This window comes from Elephas maximus, chromosome 3 (genome assembly GCF_024166365.1).
Source record: "Elephas maximus indicus isolate mEleMax1 chromosome 3, mEleMax1 primary haplotype, whole genome shotgun sequence".
NCBI lineage: Eukaryota > Metazoa > Chordata > Mammalia > Proboscidea > Elephantidae > Elephas > Elephas maximus.
Window position 1 is genome coordinate 44611218 of NC_064821.1, and position 22464 is coordinate 44633681.

Consider the following 22464-nt stretch of genomic DNA (forward strand, 5'->3'; position numbering starts at 1 on the left):
GCAATGTAACATTTGCCAATTCAACTCTTTTTACATATACAATTCAGTGACACTATTATTAATCCTGTTATGCAACCATCATTAGTGTCCACTGCCAAGTTTTCCTTCACCATTAACAGATACTCAATGCTTCCTAAACAATGACTCCATCTTGCCCCCATCCCTTCCACCTCTGGTAACCACTAACACACTTTGGTCTCTATGTATCTATTCTAGATATTTCATGTAAGTAGAATCATATAGAAATAGAGGTATAGATGACAAAGATGGAGATGGAGTCCCTGGGTGGTGCAAACAGTTAAGCACTTGGCTGCTAACTAAAAGGATGGAGGTTTCAGTCCACCCAGAGATGCCTTGGAAGAAAGACCTAACAATCTACTTCTGAAAAATCAGTCATTGAAAACCCTATGTAGCCTAGTCTTACTCTGACACACATGAGGGTGCCATGAATCAGAATTTACTCGACAGCAACTATTATAGACATAGATGTTGTTGTTGGGTACCATCGAGTCAATTCCAACTCATAGTTACCCCATGTGAACTGCCCAATAGTGTTTTCTTGGTGATAATCTTTCCAGGAGCAGATCACAAGGTCTTTCTCCCACAGAGGCACTGGGTGGTTTTGAACTGCCAGCCTTTCAGTTAGCAGCTAAGCTCTTAACAGTTACACCACCAGGGTTTCTTATAGATATAGATGTAGATATAAAAAAAAAAAAAAAAAAACCCAGTGCCACGAGTCAATTCCAACTCATGCCGACCCTACAGGACAAAGTAGAACTGCCCCACAGAGTTTCCGAGAAGCACCTGGCGGATTTTAACTGCCAACCCTAGACATAAAAAAAAAAAATTCAATCCTGGTGGATTCAAACTGCTGACCTTTTGATTAGCAGCCATAGCACTTAACCACTATGCCACCGGGTTTCCAGACATAGACAAAGAAACGTATAATATACATACACATGTATACCTATGTATGCAACTATATGTATGTATAATAGATACAGATATGGATATAAAATGTGGAAAGAGAAGCTGTGGTTAGACTCTTGGTAACATTTGAATCCATATAAACATTGCTCCAGAGCAGGAAATATTTTGCTTAATTTTTTTCTGCTAAAATCGAAAAAAAATCAGCAGGGATGCAACTTCAGAACAGCATGTTTTGCCCCCCAAATTGGACAACGGTTATTCTAATTAACCAAATATTCTGGACAAAAAAGAAATTATCTTTGGAAATCATACTACATGCACTTTCAAAATTTTCAAAACTTAATTGTACCACAGTTTTAAAATGACCCTTTCCTTTGAGCACTGTGGACTGTGGTCTCCTTTCTCTAAAGGGCCAGCTGGGCCTAGGACCTTGTCTGACCTCTGGCTTATCCTTACAGCCTCCTCAGCCTGCACAGAGAGTCGAAATCGAGTCTCATTTCTGAGCCCACTCCTGGAGTTAACTGGAATTTACTGTAAAAGGCTGAGTTGGAGAATTAGAAAAATGGATGTTTTGAGTCTTAATTTCCCCTTTCTTAAGCAACATCTTTTTATGCTGAATTTATCCATGCCTTGTCCTTCATCCCACTGCCTAGATCTATTTTTAATGATATTCTCACTAGCATCATATTTCCTTTTTTCCCTGTTAATATCCAAGTTTTTCATTATTCACAGTGTAATCAGTCTTCCTCTGACCACCTCATACTCCTGCCCACATGACAATCAGCAGGTGTCGTTTTATGGTCTCTATCTCTGAGGTGGATATCTTCATTCTCAGTTCTTTAAATAAATCCTGGACCTATTTATCCAGCCAAATGATCCCAACTCCTTCCTGGAAGCCACCATCACCTTCTTGAGAAAGCTGGTTTATGAAGGCAATTGCTCTGACACAGAAAAAAATACAACAGTAGATCTCTTCGCCTTGTCATAATTTATGCACAACATCCTGAATTGGCATCTAGCCTAGAAAGTTCCAGAAGGCATCAGGCATTGGGTTTGACTTGGTCCTGGGCACTGTGGCGCTACCTTTCTTTTAAACTTTGAATAAGCAAAATGGGATTTGGAGTATAGACCAAGTTTCAAATCCTCTCAAGCTGGGGGAGTTCCTGGTTAACGCAAATGGTTAAGTGTTTAGTTGTCAATCTAAAGCCTGGTGGTTCAAACCCACCCAGAGATGCCTCGGACGAAAGTCCTAGTGATCTACTTCCAAAAGATCACAGTTATTGAAACTCTACGGAGGACAGTTCTACTCTGAAACACATGGGGACTGTCACGGATTGAGTTATGTCCCCCCAAAAATTTGTGTATCAACATGGTTAGACCAAGTGTGGTTGTCCTCCATTTTGTGATTGTAATTTTATGTTGAGAGGATTAGGATGGGATTGTAACACCACCCTTACTCAGGTCACCTCCCTGATCCAAGGTAAAGGGAGTTTCCCTGGCGTGTGGCCTACACTACCTTTTATCTCTCAAGAGATGAAAGGGAGGCAAGCAGAGAGTTGAGGACCTCATACCACCAAGAAAGCAGTGCCAGAAGCAGAGTTCATCCTTTGGACCTGGGATCCCTGCACCTGAGAAGTTCCTCGACAATGGGAAGATTGAGGATAAAGACTTTCCTCCAGAGCCGACAAAGACAGAAAGCCTTCTCCTGGAGCTGACACCCTGAATTTGGACTTGTAACCTACTAGACTGTAAGAGAACAAATTTCTGTTTGTTAAAGCCATCCACTTGTGGTATTTCTGTTATAGCAGTACTAGATAACTAACACAGGGGCACTATGAGTTGGAATCAACTCAGCCAAAACTGGTTCTCAAGCTTGGTGACCTTGGACCATAGACCATCTCCAAACTCGAGTGCTCTCACCTCTAAAATAGAAATTGTTCTACCTATTTCAGGAAGTTCCCACGAGAATGAACTGAGACATCCCAGGCAAAAGGCTTAGCTCTGTGAGACACAGTGAACACATAGCAAGTTGGAGATCAAGAGTGATGACAGGGCATTGCAAATGGGAAGAGAAAAGAGTAAAGGTGTCACATGCAACACAAAGCCCAAGTAAGACTGCAGAATGGATGAGGCAGGTGTCTCAGACACAAATCCATCTCCTCTGATTCAGCCATTTTTGAAATATGAAAGTCACCCTCGCCAGCAAGCCACGCTCCCGGCATTCCTGCTGAGGAGTATTTATGGAGACATTCCACCAGTCAAGGGAGACTTATGAGCCACATAAATACAAAGGATAATCTGGCAAATTCCAAGTTGTGCTAAAGGCTGCAAATCAGCCCTTGGGCTGGGTCCCAGACACAAAGAGAAAGTATGATTAAGTGCGACTTTTTTTAAGTTTTGTTTGGATTTATTCCTAAAAGCTTCTTCATCCGGAGACTCACATTTCTTGTTGGCTGGGGCACAGATAGCTGCCCTGGAATGAATCAGAGGTAGAGAACCTGAGCTGTTTCCAAACGGAGCCCAGGAAAAAGTAAGCACGAGAAGCAGGAGGATTCATAATTTGATGCGAAGTTAAGATCTGCTGTGACCTGTCTGTGGACTTTGGCAGTGCAACCCCCATCAGAGTGTGCAGATTCTTGTGCTCCAGGGCTCCTCAACATTGGCCTAACTGGGCAGAGGCCTTAGCAGGAGTCTCCAAGGAATGGGCAGGTAGCCACAAATGGCCTGGCCACCTAGGGGCATCTCACAGATGCACTGGGCCTTGCAGGGCACACTGGGTGTGTGTGGAATAAATGAAAGGATGAATGGCAGAGTGACATTGGCACACAAAGGACCAAGGGTTCAGACTGTCCACAAAGATGGTGCTGGAGGCCAAGGCTAAGTCCATCCCAGGCCAAAGTTCTTTACTTTCTGCCCAGTTTCTGGGGAATGTTTGTGCCTGGGATGAGGGCTGGAGAAGTGGGTGGTAATGTCCCCTGGGACCAGTGTCCCAGCCCTCACAAGATGGAGCCTTGGCTAGTTGCTTCCTGAGTTTCAGTTTCCTCATCTACAAAGTGGAAATAATAACCTTTCTCACTTAATTACCATAAAGATTAAATGAGATAGATCTGAGCCTTAAACAATCCTTTAAGACCAGCCAACAACATTTAATTTCAAGGCTGTTTCCCCATCGGATCTCCTGATAACGGCAGGAGAACAGAGTTCAAATCCCTGCTCTGCCATACAGTTGTTGCTGTTAGGTGCTGTTTAGTCAGCTCCAACTCATAGCAACCCCATATGACAGAGTAGAAGTGCCTCATAGGTTTCCCTAGGCTGAAATCTTTACAGAAGCAGATCACCAGGTCTTTCTCCCTTAGAGCCATCAGACGGGTTTGAACCAACCTTTCGGTTAGCAGCAGAGCCCTTAACCATTATACCATCAGTGTTCTTTCTGCCATATGGCGTATTCTTTAGACCAAAGGAAAGAACTGTGACTATGTGTATGAGTTAGGGTTCTTCAGAGAAACAACTCCAGGCAGAGGCATTGAATTGCTGGTGTTAGACCCTCCAGAACTCTCTTCTCCTACCATGTTGACATGGTGGTGTGACTCTGAGCCACTGCATGAAGGACCATGGTCACTCTGGAGAAAGCTCAGCCCTGCAGTGACTTCTGCATGAGGGAGAAATAGACCATTGCTGTTGGAATCCCTGTGAGGGGGACTATTTCTTACTTTCTTAAGTAACAAAGTCTATTCTTTCTAATACAGGCAGAGAGCCAAGTCGTCACCCAAGGACCCCTGGCTGGTGGCCTCCAAATGGCAGGGGCTTGGAAGGGGCTGGGAATCTGCAGACCAAGTGAAAAAGCTCAACAGAAGAAGAAAGTGACAGAGACCATTTGCCAGAGAGAAAGGGAATCCTATGCTAGATATCTGTCATGTAAATTGCCTGAGGAGAGAACATTTATTAAAAGTTTTCCATAAGCACTCCTCAGCTCTTTAATCACAGAGCATTTCTTTTTTCTTTCCCGTAAGATCTTAAGCACATTTCCTGCCTTCACATATAAGATTTTTGCTCCTAATCATATCGATTTTTCTATAATTAATTTTTAATATATTTCCCAGGGTGTTGTATATATACAGACCAAGATATTTTATCATATATTAATATAGCCACTTCCACTCTTAAGGTGTGTTGCTAAATGAGGACTAGTTTATTATTGCTTAAAGTGTTACAATGTTAGTTCAATTACCATTTGCATTTTGTCTTGTACTCTTTGGAGTGCAATAGGACATCCGATAATGACCCAATAGGATTAAATGCACCAAATTGGATCCTTGGGACCTTTGCTGAATTCTAATAATAGCTTGATTACCCAGCAGGCAAGACTTCCTCTTAGGGTATAACTACTCACCTTGGTGTCACCTGGCATTAGGAGCTGTGGGGTGGTAGAGCTGGCAGGATCCCAGTTCAAATCCCACCTCTGCCTGTTCCACGTTCTATTACCCCTGACAGCTACATACTCCCTCTGCGACTCAGTTTTCTCATTTATTAAATGACAGTGATAACTGCATCTCTCTCTTTGGGTTATTCTCAGGGTTAGAGGAGACAAGTATGCAAAGAGTTTGCCAGGTACTTGGCACAAAGTGAGGACTCCCTAGATGCTTGGTGCCCCAACATTATTACTAACCCCACAAGGATCTTCCCTGCACACACATATTAATTAACATTGAATACACTGTTTTCTCCACCTCCAACTCAATATTCACAGAAAATATCCTTATCTAACATTCCCAAGCATGTGTTTTGTGCATCCATATTAGAGACAGCTGTCCCCAATGTGGAAACATTGTCTCTTGCCAGGCTTGAGGAAACGTGCTCTGGAGAAGCAAGATCATGTCTCTGGCTATCTGACTTCTTTTGATGGGTAATTGGCTATTACGGGTCCAGGACCTCCTGCACCCAACAGGAAGTCATAAAACAGTTAAGGCAGATGCGGCTTCACCCTCCAAGCTCTCTTTGGAGACTCCTGCTTCCTGGGAATGTTGACGGTGCCCACAGAGAGAGGTCTCAGCTCTAGTAGGAAGTTCCCTGATGTCTGCTCTTTAGGAACTCAACCTTGACCATTCTCCTCCAGCCAGATGCCCTCTGCTGACATTGAGGTGGCACTCCTCTGTGCTCAGGGCCTGGACACAGGGGTCACTGGTGGGCCATTGGTGAGGTCCAACCTCCTTGTCAAGACCTGTGAGCTGTGTTTAGCTTTCACAACTTGCTCTTAGACAAGTGCCCAGTGGCTCTGAGTCTCCTCTCCTCTCCTCTTTGCCCAGCTGGGTATAAGAGCCCCTCATGACCACCAGCTTGGGGATGCAACTTACCCAGACAGACTTTCCAAGGCATGAGATGTGGTTACCAACTGCTAACTCTCCCACGCAGCAGGTTGGACCTTGGCCACCATCCTCTGTTCACTCAACAAATCTTCAGACATACAGCTCTGCCAACAAAGAGGGTCAGGGTCTGGCTTCTCCCACAGATGGTATCCAGGCTGACCAATGAGAACTGAACTGGACAGATAGAAAAACAGCATCCTTAGATTTCTGGGAGCCTTGCTGCTCCTCTTTGGCTGATGTGGCAAATAGATCTCTCAGAGGTGTTGTGAATGACTAGATTTAGGTCGCAGAAGATGAAGGGAAGGGAATTTTTTTTTTTTTTTTTTTTTTTTTGCTGCTCCTCTTTGGCTGATGTGGCAAATAGATCTCTCAGAGGTGTTATGAATGACTAGATTTAGGTCGCAGAAGATGAAGGGAAGGGAATGTTCTCACAAGAGTCTGCTCATCCCCCTCAGAGATCAGAGACACAGGACCGGCACAGTAGCCAGGATGAAAGGGCTCAATGCCTGCCATCACGAGATTCTATCCAAGGGTGGAGGAGAGCTGCCTACCTCTCCCCATCATGTCACTGATACCCCAAGGGTGCAGCGCATCCTGGAGCCAAGTGGGAGCCAGCAGAGGTGACCGCTTACCCCAGGCCCTTGCAGAGCTACTGTGCTCTCAGCATCTTGCTCATTACTTACTTATCCTCCAAAAAGAATCATTCTTTTTCCTGCCGTAAATGGCACTCCTGACTCCCTAATTTAAGGAAGAACAGCAATTCTATTCTGCTCTTTGTACCTGTCACCAAAGATGTATTGTGGTTGAAGGGAAAAAAAAAAAAAAACCCTCATTAAATCACCTCTTCCATTTCATTAGGGTAATATCATTGAAGTCTGCTGCTTCCAACATCGAAGAAAGCTGCAGCTCTCCTTCTGGAAACCCCAAGTGAGAGTAGGAGGGGGCAGGGGCCACACATATCACCCCCAAGGGTGTGTATCCCAGAGGTGAACTCCCCAGGAGTGGCGGACACATCACACAATATTCGTGTTTATAATATTTACACTTAATGAAGGAGGAACATTTTGGCATGAGGCCATTTATCTCAACCCTTTTGGAAGCACTTCCTCTTTTTACCTAATGGGGAGATGGCTCACTACATAATTTATAACTCTCTTTGTCAACACTTCACATCTTCATGGAGAACATTCATTGCACCACCAAAGTGTATGGCGTGTTGGCCCAGGGCATGAGGCAGCAGAGGTGTATCTAGGGTATAGCAGATAGGGCATGTGCCTTGGGTGCCATTTGAGGAAGGATGGGCAATGAACAGTTTCTACTGGCAATCGCAATTTCCATCGCCCAGTGTAAGAGATCATTCAACAATTTAAGACTAATTGCCATAGGTGTTATTTTCCATAGATAAGCCATTGAGAGGCAGACATGGATTTGGGGTCAGGTACAACTGCCACAGGGATCTGCCAAGTCCATGGGGGTGTGGGTGACCCATGTGTCTCATCTAGCTCCAGTGGGAAGGTGTACAGGTAATAATAATGCCGGGTATTGAGGTAGCAAACTCACTCTCCATCATGGAGTTCCCCTGGTCCAATGACAGCATGATAACAAAGGGAAAACTGAGGCCCCTGAAAGGGAACTTGGCCAAGGTGATAGGAAAGGTCAGGGTTGAGCAGTAGCTCTTGGGGCCCTAGGCACACAGCATGCTGCCCTGGATTCAGTTTGGGCTGATGAATGCCCAGTCCTTCCCTCTCTCTGCTCACCAGCTCTGCCCAGCCCTGGCCTTCTTACTTCACTGGGCCCCTGCCTGAGTCTGACCCACTGCCTGCCCATCTCACCTCTGGGAGGTTCCAGTTTCCTGCCAGAGTACTAACAGGAAATGTGGCCTTGACCTTTGCCTTGTCTGTATTCTGTGTGTGTGTGGTGAAAATGTACACATTGACCAACTTAGCAGTTTCTACATGTATAACTCAGGGACATTGATTATGTTCTTCATGTTGTGCAGCTATCACCACTATCCTTTTCCAAATGGTTCCACCACCATGAACAGAAACTTAGTCCCCCTAGGCAATAACTCTGCCCTAGTAACCACTAATAATCTTTGGTTTGTATATATTTGCTTATTTCATATAAGTGAGATCATATAGTGTTTGTTCTTTTGCCAGACTTATTTCACTCAGCATGATGTTTTTAAGGTTCATTCTTATTTTGGCACACATCAAGACTTCATTTTTCTTTCTGGTTGAAAAGTATTCCATTGTATGTATATACCAAATTTTCTTTATCCATTCATCTGTTGATGGACATTTCAAATTTTTCCACCTTTTGGCTGTCGTGAAAAGCACTACAATGAACATTGGTGTACAAGTCCCTGTTTGCATTCCTGCATTCACATCTTCTAGTTATATACCTAGAATTGGGATTGCTGAGTCACACAGTAGTTATATGTTCAACTTTTTGAGAAACCGTCAAACTGTTTTCCACAGCGGATATACCATTTTGCATTTCCACGAGCAATGGATGAGGATCCCCATTTCTCTACAAACTTGCCAATACCTGTTGTTCTCCTTTTTTTTAATTCTTGCCATTCTAATAGGATGGAAGTCAGAGGAGACGCTGAAACTTGCTCTCGAACGTCGAGCAGCTAAAACAAAAGGAAGACTTGATGAAGTAAAAGAACTGAACAGAAGATTCAAAGGGCTTCTCGAGAAGACAAAGTAAAGTATTATAATGACATGTGCAAAGAGCTGGAGATGGAAAACCAAAAGGGAAGAACATACTCGGCGTTCCTCAAGCTGAAGGAACTGAAGAAAAAATTCAAGCCTCGAGTTGCAATAGCAAAGGATTCTATGGGGAAAATATTAAATGAAGCAGGAAGCATCAAAAGAAGATGGAAGGAATACACAGAGTCATTATACCAAAAAGAATTTGTCAATGTTCAACCATTTCAAGAGGTGGCATATGATCAGCAACCGATGGTACTGAAGGAAGAAGTCCAAGCTGCTCTGAAGGCATTGGCAAATAACAAGGCTCCAGGAATTGAAGGAATGTCAATTGAGATGTTTCAACAAACAGATGCAGCGCTAGAGGTGCTCACTCATCTATGCCAAGAAATATGGAAGACAGCTTCCTGGCCAACTGACTGGAACAGAGCCATATTTATGCCTATTCCCAAGAAAGGTGATCCAACTGAATGTGGAAATTATAGAACAATATCATTAATATCACACGCAAGCAAAATTTTGCTGAAGATCATTCAAAAATGGCTGCAGCAGTATATCGACAGGGAGCTGCCAGAAATTCAGGCCGGTTTCAGAAGAGGACATGGAACCAGGGATATCATTGCTGATGTCAGATGGATCCTGGCTGAAAGCAGAGAATACCAAAAGGATGTTTACCTGTGTTTTATTGACTATGCAAAGGCATTCGACAGTGTGGATCATAACAAATTGTGGATAACATTCCAAAGAATGGGAATTCCAGAACACTTAATTGTGCTCATCAGGAACCTTTACATAGATCAAGAAGCAGTTGTTCAGACAGAACAAGGGGATACTGATTAGTTTAAAGTCAGGAAAGGTGTGAGTCAGGGTTGTAGTCTTTCACCATACCTTTTCATTCTGTATGCTCAGCAAATAATACGAGAAATTGGACTATATGAAGAAGAACGGGGCATCAGGATTGGAGGAAGACTCATTAACAACCTGCGTTATGCAGATGACACAACCTTGCTTGCTGAAAGTGAAGAGGACTTGAAGCACTTACCAATGAAGATCAAAGACCACAGCCTTCAGTATGGATTGCACCTCAACATAAAGAAAACAAAAATCCTCACAAATGGACCAATGAGCAACATCATGATAAACGGAGAAAAGATTGAAGTTGTCAAGGATTTCATTTTACTTGGATCCACAATCAACAGCCATGGAAGCAGCAGTCAAGAAATCAAATCACGCATTGCATTGGGTAAATCTGCTGCAAAGGACCTCTTTAAAGGGTTGAAGAACAAAGATGTCACTTTGAAGCCTAAGGTGCACCTGACCCAAGCCATGGTGTTTTCAATCGCATCATATGCATGTGAAAGCTGGACAATGGATAAGGAAGACCGAAGAAGAATTGATGCCTTTGAATTGTGGTGTTGGTGAAGAATATTGAATATACCAGGGACTGCCAAAAGAACGAACAAATCTGTCTTAGAAGAAGTACAACAAGAATGCTCCTTAGAAGCAAGGACGGCGAGACTGTGTCTTACATACTTTGGACATGTCAGGAGGGATCAGTCCCTGAAGAAGGACATCATGCTTGGCAAAGTACAGTGTCAGCAGAAAAGAGGAAGACCCTCAACTAGGTGGATTGACACAGTGGCTGCAACAATGAGCTCAAGCATAACAACTGTAGGGATGGCTCGGGACCGGGCAGTGTTTCGTTCTGTTGTGCATAGGGTTGCCATGAGTCAGAATCAACTCGACGGCAGCTAATAACAACAGCAATAGAGGCAAGGTGGTATCTCATTGCGGTTTTGATTTCCATCTCTGTAATGGCTAATGATTTTACTTTACTTGGATCAACAATCAAACCCCATGGAAGCAACAGTCAAGAAATCAAGTGATGTATTGCACTCAGCAAATTTGTTACAAAAATAAAAACTTTAAAATCTTAAAAAGCAAAGAAGTCACTTTGATGAAGAAGGTACACCTGACCCAAGTCTTGGTATTTTCAATCACCTCATATGCATATCAGAGTTGGATGATGAAAAAAGAAGACCAAAGAAGAATTGATGCATTTGAATTATAATGTTGACAAAGAATATTGACTATGTCATATACTGCCAGAAGAACAAAACAAATCTGTCTTGGAGGAAGTACAGCCAGAATTCTCCTTAGAAGTGAGAATGGTGTGACTTCATCTTGCTCACTTTGGACATGTCATCAAGACAGACCAATCTCTGGAGAAGGACATCATGCTTTACCTTGTAAAGCAGAGGGTCATCAAAAGAGACACCTTCAATGAGATGGGTTAACACAGTGGCTGCAACAATGGGCTCAGACCTGCCTACTAATATGGAGATGGCACAGGATTGGACAAAGTTTCTTTCTGTTATACCTATGGTTGCTATGAATTGGAGCCTATAAAAAAAAAAATAGACAGTGCCTAACAACAACAATGGCTAATAATGTTGGATATCTTTTCATGTGCTTGTTGACAATTTGAATATTTTTTCTGGTGAAATGTCTAGTCTTGTCCTCTTCCCTTTTTTTTTTTTTTGATTGGGCTTTTTGTCTTTTTGGCGTTAAGTGGTAGAAGTTTTTTTTTTTTTTTTAATACATATGTTTTGGAAATTAGACCTCTACCAGATATATGGTTCCCAAATATTTTCTCCCAACCTGTAGGTTGTCTCTTCACATTGTTAGTAAAGCCCTTTGATTAACAAAGCCTTGTGTGTATTCTTGAGCCAACGGGCCAGGGTGAGGAGGAGTTAGAGGGCACCACAAGACACTCACTCTGACCCTTGGGGCTGCCCTCCCTCAACTGCCTCTTGAGCCCACCTCCCTGTGTAAGGTCCCAGCATAACCATGCACACAGCCTGGACCCCCAAATGAGCACACCAAGGTTCTGATGAACCAACACAAAACCCAGCCCCAGAAGGGCTGACTTGCCGTATGAGCCAGGAGTAACTCTCTCTAACATTCCAGGCCTCAGTTTTCTTAAATGATAGGATTAAACTACATCAGTGGTTTTCAACCTTGGTTGCACCTTAGAATATCCTGGGGAGCTGCTAAAATCCTCAGTGTTCAGTCATACTACTAACGAATAGCATTGCACAGAGGTGCCAGCGAACCCAAACATCTGCATTTGTGTAGATTTCCAGCTGGTTTCAAGGAGCCAGAATTACCTTACTAGATGGGTGAGTCTCAAAGTGTAAAAACAGTTTGATTCACGGAGATTGTTATGTTGTCGTATTTAAACCAAAGACATGGTTTTGGGTTAACTTCTGAATTAGAGACACAAATTAATGAAGAAAGTCAGTATTGGACAGCTGTTTTGCAACACATTGTTGTTGTCATTTTAACAATCACTGAACATGGACTATCTTTTCAAGGAAGAAATGAAGTGTTTGGGTCCCCAAAAAATGTAAATTTGGGGGTTTACTTGAACATGTTTGATCTATTTTTAGCAGATCACATCTCAAAATATGCTAACACAGGAACAGGCAACCCATCATACATGTCTAAAATAATGTGTGAAGAATTAATAAATTTAATTAGTGCTAAAGTTCAATCAAGGATTTTCAGTAAAATAAGTATAGCTGATATTTCAGTTTGTCTGTAAATTCCACTCCTGATCTTTCTCATACAGATCAGCTAAGTATTGTTTTAAGGTATCTGTCTCCAACAGATGAAAAATCTGTCAAGCGATTTATCACATTTATGAGCTTAAAAAGTCATACCGGTAAAGAAATTGCAAATCAAGTACTTCACTATTTATGCAAAGTTGACAAAATTTATCTTTCTAAATGCAGAGGCAAGACCTAGGACGATGTTACCAATATGCCAGGGTGTTGGAAAGGCATGCAACAGAAAATTTCAGAATGTAATGAATATGCCATTTTCATACCATGTGCTGCACATTCACTTAATCTTATAGGACATGGCACAGTAGATTGCTATCTGGAAGCAGTTGATTTTTCTTCTACTGTTCAGTTACTCTACACATTTTTGCTGCCTCTACTCACATATGGGAAGTTCTTAAAATATATTTAGGCAATGATCGAACATTAAATGTCTTTCTAATACATGTTAGGAAGTGCATGCTGTAGCAATGAGTGCAATACTGGGATGGTACAATCAGATTCTAGATGCCTTAGAAAAGATTGCTGACGACCAGACATAAAAAGGAGATACCTAAAGAGAAGCTAAAACCTTTGCCAATAAAATGCAAACACTAGAGTCTGTATTTATGTTGGTTATGTGGAATAATATATTGCAACATTTTCATCAGACGAGTCAAGCTTTCCAAGATTCAGAAGTAAATTTAAAGACATGCATAGATCTCTACCAGACATTAACAGGGAATTTACATAATTTAAGGGAAGACCTTGAAAATAAATACAGCCAAATACTGATCATTCTTCAATTCACTGTCTCAGAAGCCTTAGAAACAAGTGAATGACAGAAGTGCTCCAGAAATGTTATTTCATGTCAGAGACCAATTTCGAGTAACCACATACTAACATCATCACTAACACACTTGGATCTTGCTTGAAAAGAAGGGTAAAAGTGTGTGCAGTTCTTTCAAATAGGTTTTCCTTCTTAAACAATGTGGATATACCTGATGAAGAATGCATGAAGACATCCAAGAAATGAGTGCAGGCTTATCCTGATGACTTAAATACAAAACTTTATGGTGGTGGGGGAGGCAGCCATGGAAAGGGGCCCATCCCTGATTCACTGTGATGAAGGCTGCCGTGCACAGGTCAGGCACCCATATAGGGTGGTGGTCAGGGTGATCCTTCCAGTATCCCTGGAAGCAGAGAGCCTACAATGCGCAAAGCTGGCTGCCAGGTGACAGCACCCCTGCCAAGAGGCCAGAGCCAGGGCTACTATCTTACAGCTTTTGTGGAGATGGAGGGGAGTTGTTGGTGGAAAGGGGATCCCCGAAGACCTTGCCTGTGTAGACTCCAGGCCATAAATGAAGCAGGCTGAGAAACCAGGCAGGCAGTGGAGCACCAACCCCTGGTATGGCTGCCCTGTCTTTGCCTGCTGTCCCTGAACCTTCTCCACCAACTTGCCTCACCAGGGCCCAGGGACCCCCAATTGCGCCCTCCCACCTCCGACTAGCTCCCCACCTCCAGGTTGGAGGCAATGTTTTCCAAATCAGGGTCCATGGACACATTCTTCAGGGTCTGTGTTTTTATTTCAATTCAGCTCTAAAGATGAAACATTTGCAGATATGATTTATAAGTGAAAAACGCTTTTCTAAGTATGGCATTTTATTAATCATTATTCCTCAAACCTAAATCTAACGGTTTCAGAGATATTCCCAGGGTTGAAGAAAAACTGCTCCCCCCAAAGAGATCCATGCATTTACCTAAGTGTGACACCAGTAAAAACTAGTTACCATCCAGTTGACTCGAACTCATGGTGATTCCATGTGTGTGAAAGTACAAGCATGCTCCGTAGGGTCTTCAGTGGCTGATTTTTGAGAAGTAGATTGCCAAGCCTTTCTTCTGAGGCACTGCTGAGTGGACTCAAACCACTAAACTTTCCATTAGCAGCTGAGTGCATCAATTGTTTGCACCATCCAGGGTTAAAATGTCAATAATCATAATCATTGTGTGGTTAGCTGCCTTCACGTCAACTCCAACTCATGGTGACCTTATGTCCAACAGAATGAAGCATTGCTCAGTCTTGCGTCTTCCTCACCATCACTAGCGTGTTCGAATCCATCCTTACAACTACTTTGCCAATCTTACTGAGGGTCTCCTCACCCTGGTTGGCCCCCAATCCACTTCCCCAAACGTGATATCCTCCTCTAGCAAATAACCCTTCCCGATGAAATGTCCAAAGCAAGTGAGTCAGACAATATTCTTGTGGTGTGGTGAATTACTTAATATGACCCTTCTAGCCATAGTCTTTGTAACTCCCACCAAATGACTGGGTGAGGGTTATGCAAATGAAGTACTGGTGGCCCACCAAGTGGAGTAGATAGCTTGGCTAATAATGTAAATAAAGTGCATGGCATCCTTGTAAGGGTGGGACCATCCGAATAAGGAGTTTGGAACCCTAACAAGGGGATTGGTCAGTTTCGTCAGCCTGCTAGGCTTAAAAGAGCAGTCAGTTCCAGAGCAGAGGGGCACAAACTACCACCAAGAAGGAAGAACTAGGTGTAGAGCTCATTCGTTGGACCAGAATCCCTGCGCTGAAATCTTCTAGACCAAAGAGACAGAGAGAGAGAGCTGTAACACCAGAGACAGCGAGAGACAGCAAGAAGCAGCAGCAGAGAAACAGCGGCAGCAGAAGCAGTCAAATCAGGAGACTGGAAGGAGAAAGCGTGATGGGCTTCCTGGCCTGCGCAACAAGACGGTTACAATTACAAGATTACCAGTTAGAGCAAAAGAGCTGAGTGCCTTGAGGAAGGAGGCTTCCTGGGGGAGTGGGGTGCCTCCAGGTGCTTGGTGGTAGAGCTAGGCTCACCAGCCCACAGAGCAAGACAGCTGAGCGCCTTCAGGCCAAGTCTTACTGGCGGAGTGGGATGCCTATGGCACTTACAGGCAGAGCTAAAAAAGCTTTGTAACACTTGCCTGAGCAGTGGAGGCGCTGAGGGCCCAGAGAGAGGCCTGCCTGCGGGCACAGCTGAGAAGAGGCAATCCTGATGGAAGAACTGTATCCTGAGCATTCCTGAAGCTGAATATTAACTTGTTATTTCCCTAATAAACCCCATAATCATGAGTATTGTCTGGGAGTGCTGTGTGGCCATTGCAACAAATTATCAGACCCAGCAGAGAAGTAGAGAGTGCTACAGGAGGGACAGCTGGTGCCAGAAATGATTAAAAGGTTGGAGGGTGGAGGCATGTCTGACACCTGCCTCGTAGGAATCAACCTTGGGCTATTGATCTTGATTCTACTTCTCTCTTGTAAGGCTAGAGAAGGTCAGACACTGTCCTCCTATGCCGTTTTTAGAATTCTGAATCATAATCATAGCTAATTATTACTTAATTCTTACAGCATTGCAGGTTCTCTTCTGCATAGAATTTTCAGACTGAGCCTGTGAGGTGGGTGCAGGTATCACCACTCTGCACATGAGCAGATGAAGGCAGGAGAAGACAAAAAAAAAACACGGCTCGTGATGGCAGAGTAGGGATTTGGATCTAGCAGCCTGACCCCATTGCTCCCTTCTTAACCTTAGAGCTACATTACTTCCCTCTGGCTTCTGGAACTCCCATTCTTGCCTTTACCTCTCCCCAAATGGAACTGGCCTGGGGTTCCCTGATCTCACAGAATTACTTTTGCAGAGGATTATTGCAGTTGTTAGGTATCATCGTGGGTAGGTTCAAACTGCCAACCTTTCAGTTAACAGCCTAGCACTTAACCAGGGCTCCAAAAAAAAAAACACACCCGTTGCTAATGAGTCAATTCCAACTCTTAGTGACCCTATAGAACAGAGGAGAACTGCCCCATAGGGTTTGCAGACTGCCACATCTTTCTACCCTGGAGTGGCTGGGGGGTTCAAACCACCAACTTTCCAGTTAGCAACCTAGCACTTAACAGCAGCACCACCAGGACTCCTAAAAAAACTCCTAGCAGGACCTAATTTAGGCTATAGTGTTAATAACTAGTTGTAGTTTAAAGGGCCTCCTTGCTGGGGGCTTTTCTTCCTTTCTCTGCTTGAAACTGGCTGTGCAACGTTTATTAGAAAAACAGCTGAATGACCAGCACTAATGAGGATGCTGGAAACCCTGGTAGCTTAGTGCTTAAGTGCTATGGCTGCTAACCAAAAGGTTGGCAGTTCAAATCCACCAGGTGCTCCTTGGTAACTCTATAGGGCAGTTCTACTCTGTCCTGTGGGGTTGCTATGAGTTGGAATCGACTCGACGGCATCGGGTTTGTTTTTGGGTTTTAATGAGGATGCTTGACCTGATTTTAGCTCTGCAAATCTTGCAACATGATCCAGGAGCAAAGGTTGGCCACCCCAGTGCCCAAAGAAACAATGGCCACAGAACAGCTTCTCCAGCTTCTCTTCTGCCCAGGATTCAGAAGTGTCTGGGAGGCATCTCAGGCCGAGAGGGGATGGTGAGAGCAAGGGCAGGAGGTGGGGATAGAAGTGGTCCAGAAGACACACAGGATTCTCTCCCAAGGCCCCGCACATCTGCTCAGTGCCCAGGGCACTGTGCTCCACATCAGGCTGCTTTCCAGCCTTAGGCAGCATTCGAGGCTGCATCAATCTGCTCTGTGCAGAGGCCAGGACATAACTGAGTCTTTCAGGCAAAAAGGGAGCGCTGAGAGGCAGATAGCTGAGCTAATGGGCCACAGAAGGGACATTAGCGGAGTGAATCAACTCAGCTTAAAACAAAATCGCATTCCAAAGAGAATCCCTGAAGATTGGCATGCAGCTAAAAGCTGGCGTTCCTGGAGGTGCCAGCCTGGACTTGACCCTCCTCCAGAAGTGATAAAGGCGGGGAGGTGATGGCTCTGTATTAGACAGGGAGGAAGATTATCTGTGCAGGCCAAGCTCTTAAAGGAAGAGCATTGAAATATTTTGCAAAGGACTTACTGGCCTCCACATCTTTAGATCTTAGAATAGAGGCAGAAAGAGAATTTAATTAAAATTGGTAGCGAGCCAGGGGAATCACCATGATATATGGATTTTCTAAATTCTTACCAAGAAAAGTTGGCCTTCCCAACCCCGGATGTAAAATATTATAACTTCGTGCCAGCCCTGTGTAGGGAGAGCACTGGACTAGGAGTCCAGATCAGCCTTTTTTGTTGTTAGCTGTCATCGAGGTGTCCCTGACCCATGGTATTCCCACGCACAATGAACATCAGTTGTGCATCAGATTGTTGTGATCCATAGGGCTTTCATTAGCTGGTTTTCATAAGTAGATCACCGGGCCTTTCTTCTTAGTCTGTCTTAGTCTGAAAGCTGCACTGAAACCTGTTCAGCATCACAGCAACATGCAAGCTAACAGATGGAGGTGGCTGCACACGACAAGGTCCACTGGCTGAGAATTGAGCCTGGGTCTTCCACAATGCATTCTATCTCTGAATTACCACTGACCCCAGATCAGCCTTAGCTTGATGAATGAACTAGAAGATTCTTCTCTTCAGGCCTTAGTTTCCCTGTTTTCAAACTGCATTCCTAGGAGTGTGGGGTGGGGGAGCTCAGCTGAGGAGCTCCAGGTACTGTTCTCCTAGGCAGCAAGAGAAAGCTAATAGTGGGGATACTTTCACTTCCTGTCAACCATGTGGGGGGCTATCCTCCACCCTCTCTGTAACCCCAGCTTCAACCAAGGCTGCTTTTAAAAAATCTGATTGATTGAAATAATTGAAACAAAGTAATTCCTAAAGCCCCTTCCTGCTCTGACATCAGGCAGATGTGACTGAACAGGTGTGGGGTCCATGAAACTCGCTGGTACCAGAGCAAGTCCAGGACATGGCCCCATCCAGCTAGGCCTTGCCGTGATTCTGTCCTCGCCTCCCTCACTGGTCCCTGCCCACTCCCTGAGCTCTGCCTTATGTTGACTCCAGATTTCAGCCTTCAGCCTGAGTGCCCACCTCGAAAGGACCCCTCCAACCATTCCCTTCACCAAGACCCCAATGCTGGACTATGGGAGGCACCAAGATAAGATGGTTGTGTTTAGGTGTAAACATAGGCTCAGCACACAGTAGGCACTCAGTAAATGTTCACACAATGAAGAAAAAATGCTGCCCCCTGGGTTTTGCTCTAAACTTGTGGTAGAAGGAATACATCACTCTCAAATATTCCCACACCTGTTACAGATTGAACTGTGTCCCCCAAAAAGATATGTTGAAGCCCTACCCCTCTATCTGTGGATATGACCTTGTTTGGAAACAGGGTCTTCCTTTGAAGATGTAAACAGTTAAATTAAGTGAAGATTAGATAGGGCCCTAATCTTAATCTCTTCTGAATGGTTTCTTATAAAAGGAAAGAACAGACATGAAAACAGAGAGACACACTGGGAAAGACTCATGTGAGGCTCTTCCTACAAGTCAAGGAACACCAAGAAACGCCCAGGGCTACAGAAACTGAAAGAGACAAGGAAGGATCTTCCCATAAAGATGACAGAGAGAAAACATGGTCCTACTTACACCCAAGAGGTTGCCTGGTCCTGCGCCACCTTCATCATCGTTGCTATGTTTGAGTCCATTGCTCTGGCTATTGTGTCAATCCTTCTCATTGAGGGTTTCCCCCATTTTCACTGACTCTCTACTTTACCAAACATGATGTCCTTTTCTAGTGATTGATCTGTCCTGATGATTTGTCCAATGTAAGTGAGTCAAAGTCCTGCCATCCTCACTTCTAAGAGCTTTCTGGCTGTGCTTCTTCCGAGACTGATTTGTTTGTTCTTTTGGAAGTCCATGATATATTCAATATTCTTCACCAACACCACATTTCTAAGGCATCTGTTCTTCTTCCGTCTTCCTTTTTCACTGTCTAGCTTTTGCACACATGAGTCCACTGAAAAGGCTATGGCTTGGGTCAGGTGCACCTTAGTCATCAAAAGAAACTAAGACAACATTTTAATCTCCAAACCTATGAATGTACTATGTTACATGGCCAAAGGGACTATGCAGATGTGATTAAGACTGCAGACCTTAAATTGGGGAGGCTTTCCTGGATTATCCAGGTGGGTCTGATGTAATCACATGTACCCTTAAAAGCAGAGAATGTTATCTGGCTGAAGCCTGGTTGAGGACGCTGCACTATGGTAACTTGAGTAGCAGCTGAGAAGATTCAATCTAGGGGCAAGATTCTGTTGGTGTTTACCTGCCACGTAACCCTCTCCTGAAATAGGAACTCAGCAGCTGAGTTAGTGATAAAGCAAACCATGTTTTATGATTGACGGCCACCATGCAATTTAGGTACAACAAAGATTCCTTCATATTTATATAGTTAGGGAAGTCCCCACATTGGCTTGGGGGGATGGTGCTAGGGAGGGAGGGGAGAGTTAACCTTTTGGTAATAATCAAAATATGTCACCAGGGAAGAAAAATTCGCCACCAACTTAGGCTAAAAGTTTTCAGAGATGAAGGAATTATGGTTAAAATGTTTGGGTTAGGATGCTGGCTCCGCAGCTAAGTTTTAAGGAAATGTCACCCTCTTTAGAGACACACACTGCCATACTGATGGCTGAAATGAAGAAATGCCTGAGATTAGTTTCCAAATGACCCCAGAGGAGGGCAGGGATGGGGGAACAGAAAAGACAGGGGCTGGCTTGCCTTGATGATTTTTGTCACTGAATGATGGATACATCAGGGCTGATGTTGATACTTTCCACAATAAAAAGCTAAAAATATAAATATTGAAAAGTATAGAGACATCATATACCAAACTCCAGTGTACCCACCACCCAGAATTAGCTAATGTTCACATTGTCATTTTGTGTCTTTTGTTTTAATAAAATTGACTGAATATTTACAAAAAAAAAAAATGTTTTCAGAGAGAAATGGAGCTAAGACCCCAGGAGTTTTTAGTTTTGGGTACTGTCAGACCCCTCTCAGCACATCCTTGTTCTTTGTACAATTTCTTCTCAATCCCAATCTCCTCTCTACCCATGACTGCCTCTCTCCACCTGCCCTCATGGGTGAAAGGGAGATTTCTTGATTGAAAACATATGTTACATAAATTGATTTACTATTGTATTACTTTATTGTTGTTAGCTACCATCAAGTCGGCCCCAGATTCATGGTGACCCCACACACAACAGAACAAAAGGCTGCCCTGTCCTACACTACTCCCATGATCCATTGTGGATAGGACCATTGTGATCCACAGGGTTTTCATTGGCTGATTTTCAGAAGCAGATCATCAGGCCTTTCTTCCTAGTCTGTTTTAGCCTAGAAGCTTCGCTGAAGCCTATTCAGCATCATAGCAACTTGCAAGACTCCACTGACAGATGGGTGGTAGCTATGCGTAAAGTGCATTGGCTGAGAATCAAACATGGGTCATCCCCATGGAAGGCAAGAATTCTACCACTGGTTGGAAATTCTGTGCAGAGCTACTCAGGGGTTTTCCAGCCCTCACTGATCCTTTCCCAGGTCTCTCCCTGCAATGCCATCACAATCACTTCCTTTACTACACCCAGATGCCTTGCGCTTTCGTCTGGAACAGTCTCCACGCACAGTATTTACCAGATAAATGACCTTTCCTCCTTCAACTGCTTCTTAAGAGCTCATTTTTCTACAAAGCCTCTTCATTTTTGGAGGTTTAAGGAAGAAAAATAGAAAAACAAACCAACTTAAACCTCCGAGTCTGAATACAGTAAAATCTCATTAATTTGGGCTTACTGTGGGGAAATATTCGAGAATAGTAAAGGCTTTAAATTGAAGATTACCTTAAGAGTTTTCTTTTAAGCAATTGCTCTATCCTTGTCTAGCTGAGAAACCCTGTTTTAATAAACAGATGATATGTTAAAACAGGACATCATGCTTGGTAAGGTAGAAAATCAGCGAAAAAGGAGAAGACCGTCAATGAAATGGATTGACACAGAGACTGCAACAATGGGCTCAAACATGCCAACAATTGTGAGAATGGTACAGGGCTTGGACAACTTTTCTTTCGATCATATGTAAATTCACCATGACTTGTTGAAGACTCAATAGAACCTAACAAGAGCAATTGCTCTTGTTGCCGTCCAGTCGATTCTGACTCATAGAGACCCTGTAGGACAGGTAAGAGCTGTCCTGTAGGGTTTCCAATCTTTACAGGAGCAGATCACCAGGTCTTTTCTCCAATGGAGCTAGTAGGTGGATTTGAATCTCCAACCTTTTGGTTAGCAGCCAAGCACTTAACCATGGCACCCGCCACCAAGGGTTTTTACAACAATAAACTGGTAAGAATCATTTGCAATTAACAATATTATTTGAGTGTCAAGACCATGTTAAATAAAGTTCTTGGCTAATTATTCCCCCCCATCAGGTTAACCATCTTGCTCCTTTTTTTCATAGGCATTGTGCTTCATATTGTGTTTAGCACAACTTGCAGAACAAAGGTAAGCTTTAGTTCAAACTACAATCAAAAGGTAACCTGTGCTTTTATTTTCTTTCTCAAGCCCGTGGTCTCATCTGCTTCAAGGGAAGCTTCAGAGAGCAAACGCTGGTTCCAGTAACATGGCACGTGGAAATTTAGATTAAAAAACAGATGTGTGCAGTAATTAATTCATCACATCCCTTTGAGGTAAAAAAAAAAAAAAAAAGAGGGGGAGTAGAATCAGGCAATAGTAACTGAGAAAATATTTTCTTCTTTAAAGTTAATGGGGCCCCCGTTTTAAATGGATCCATATTCAATTCTCCCAGGTTTTGGCTTGCTTTTTAAACGAGGTTATCAACTCCCAGTGCAGCAATTACTTAGTGTTACTGAAGCACTTAATTTTCATTAAAAAGATGACATTGCAAGCAATTATCAAGGACAATCCACATCCGCGGGTATTCATATTCAT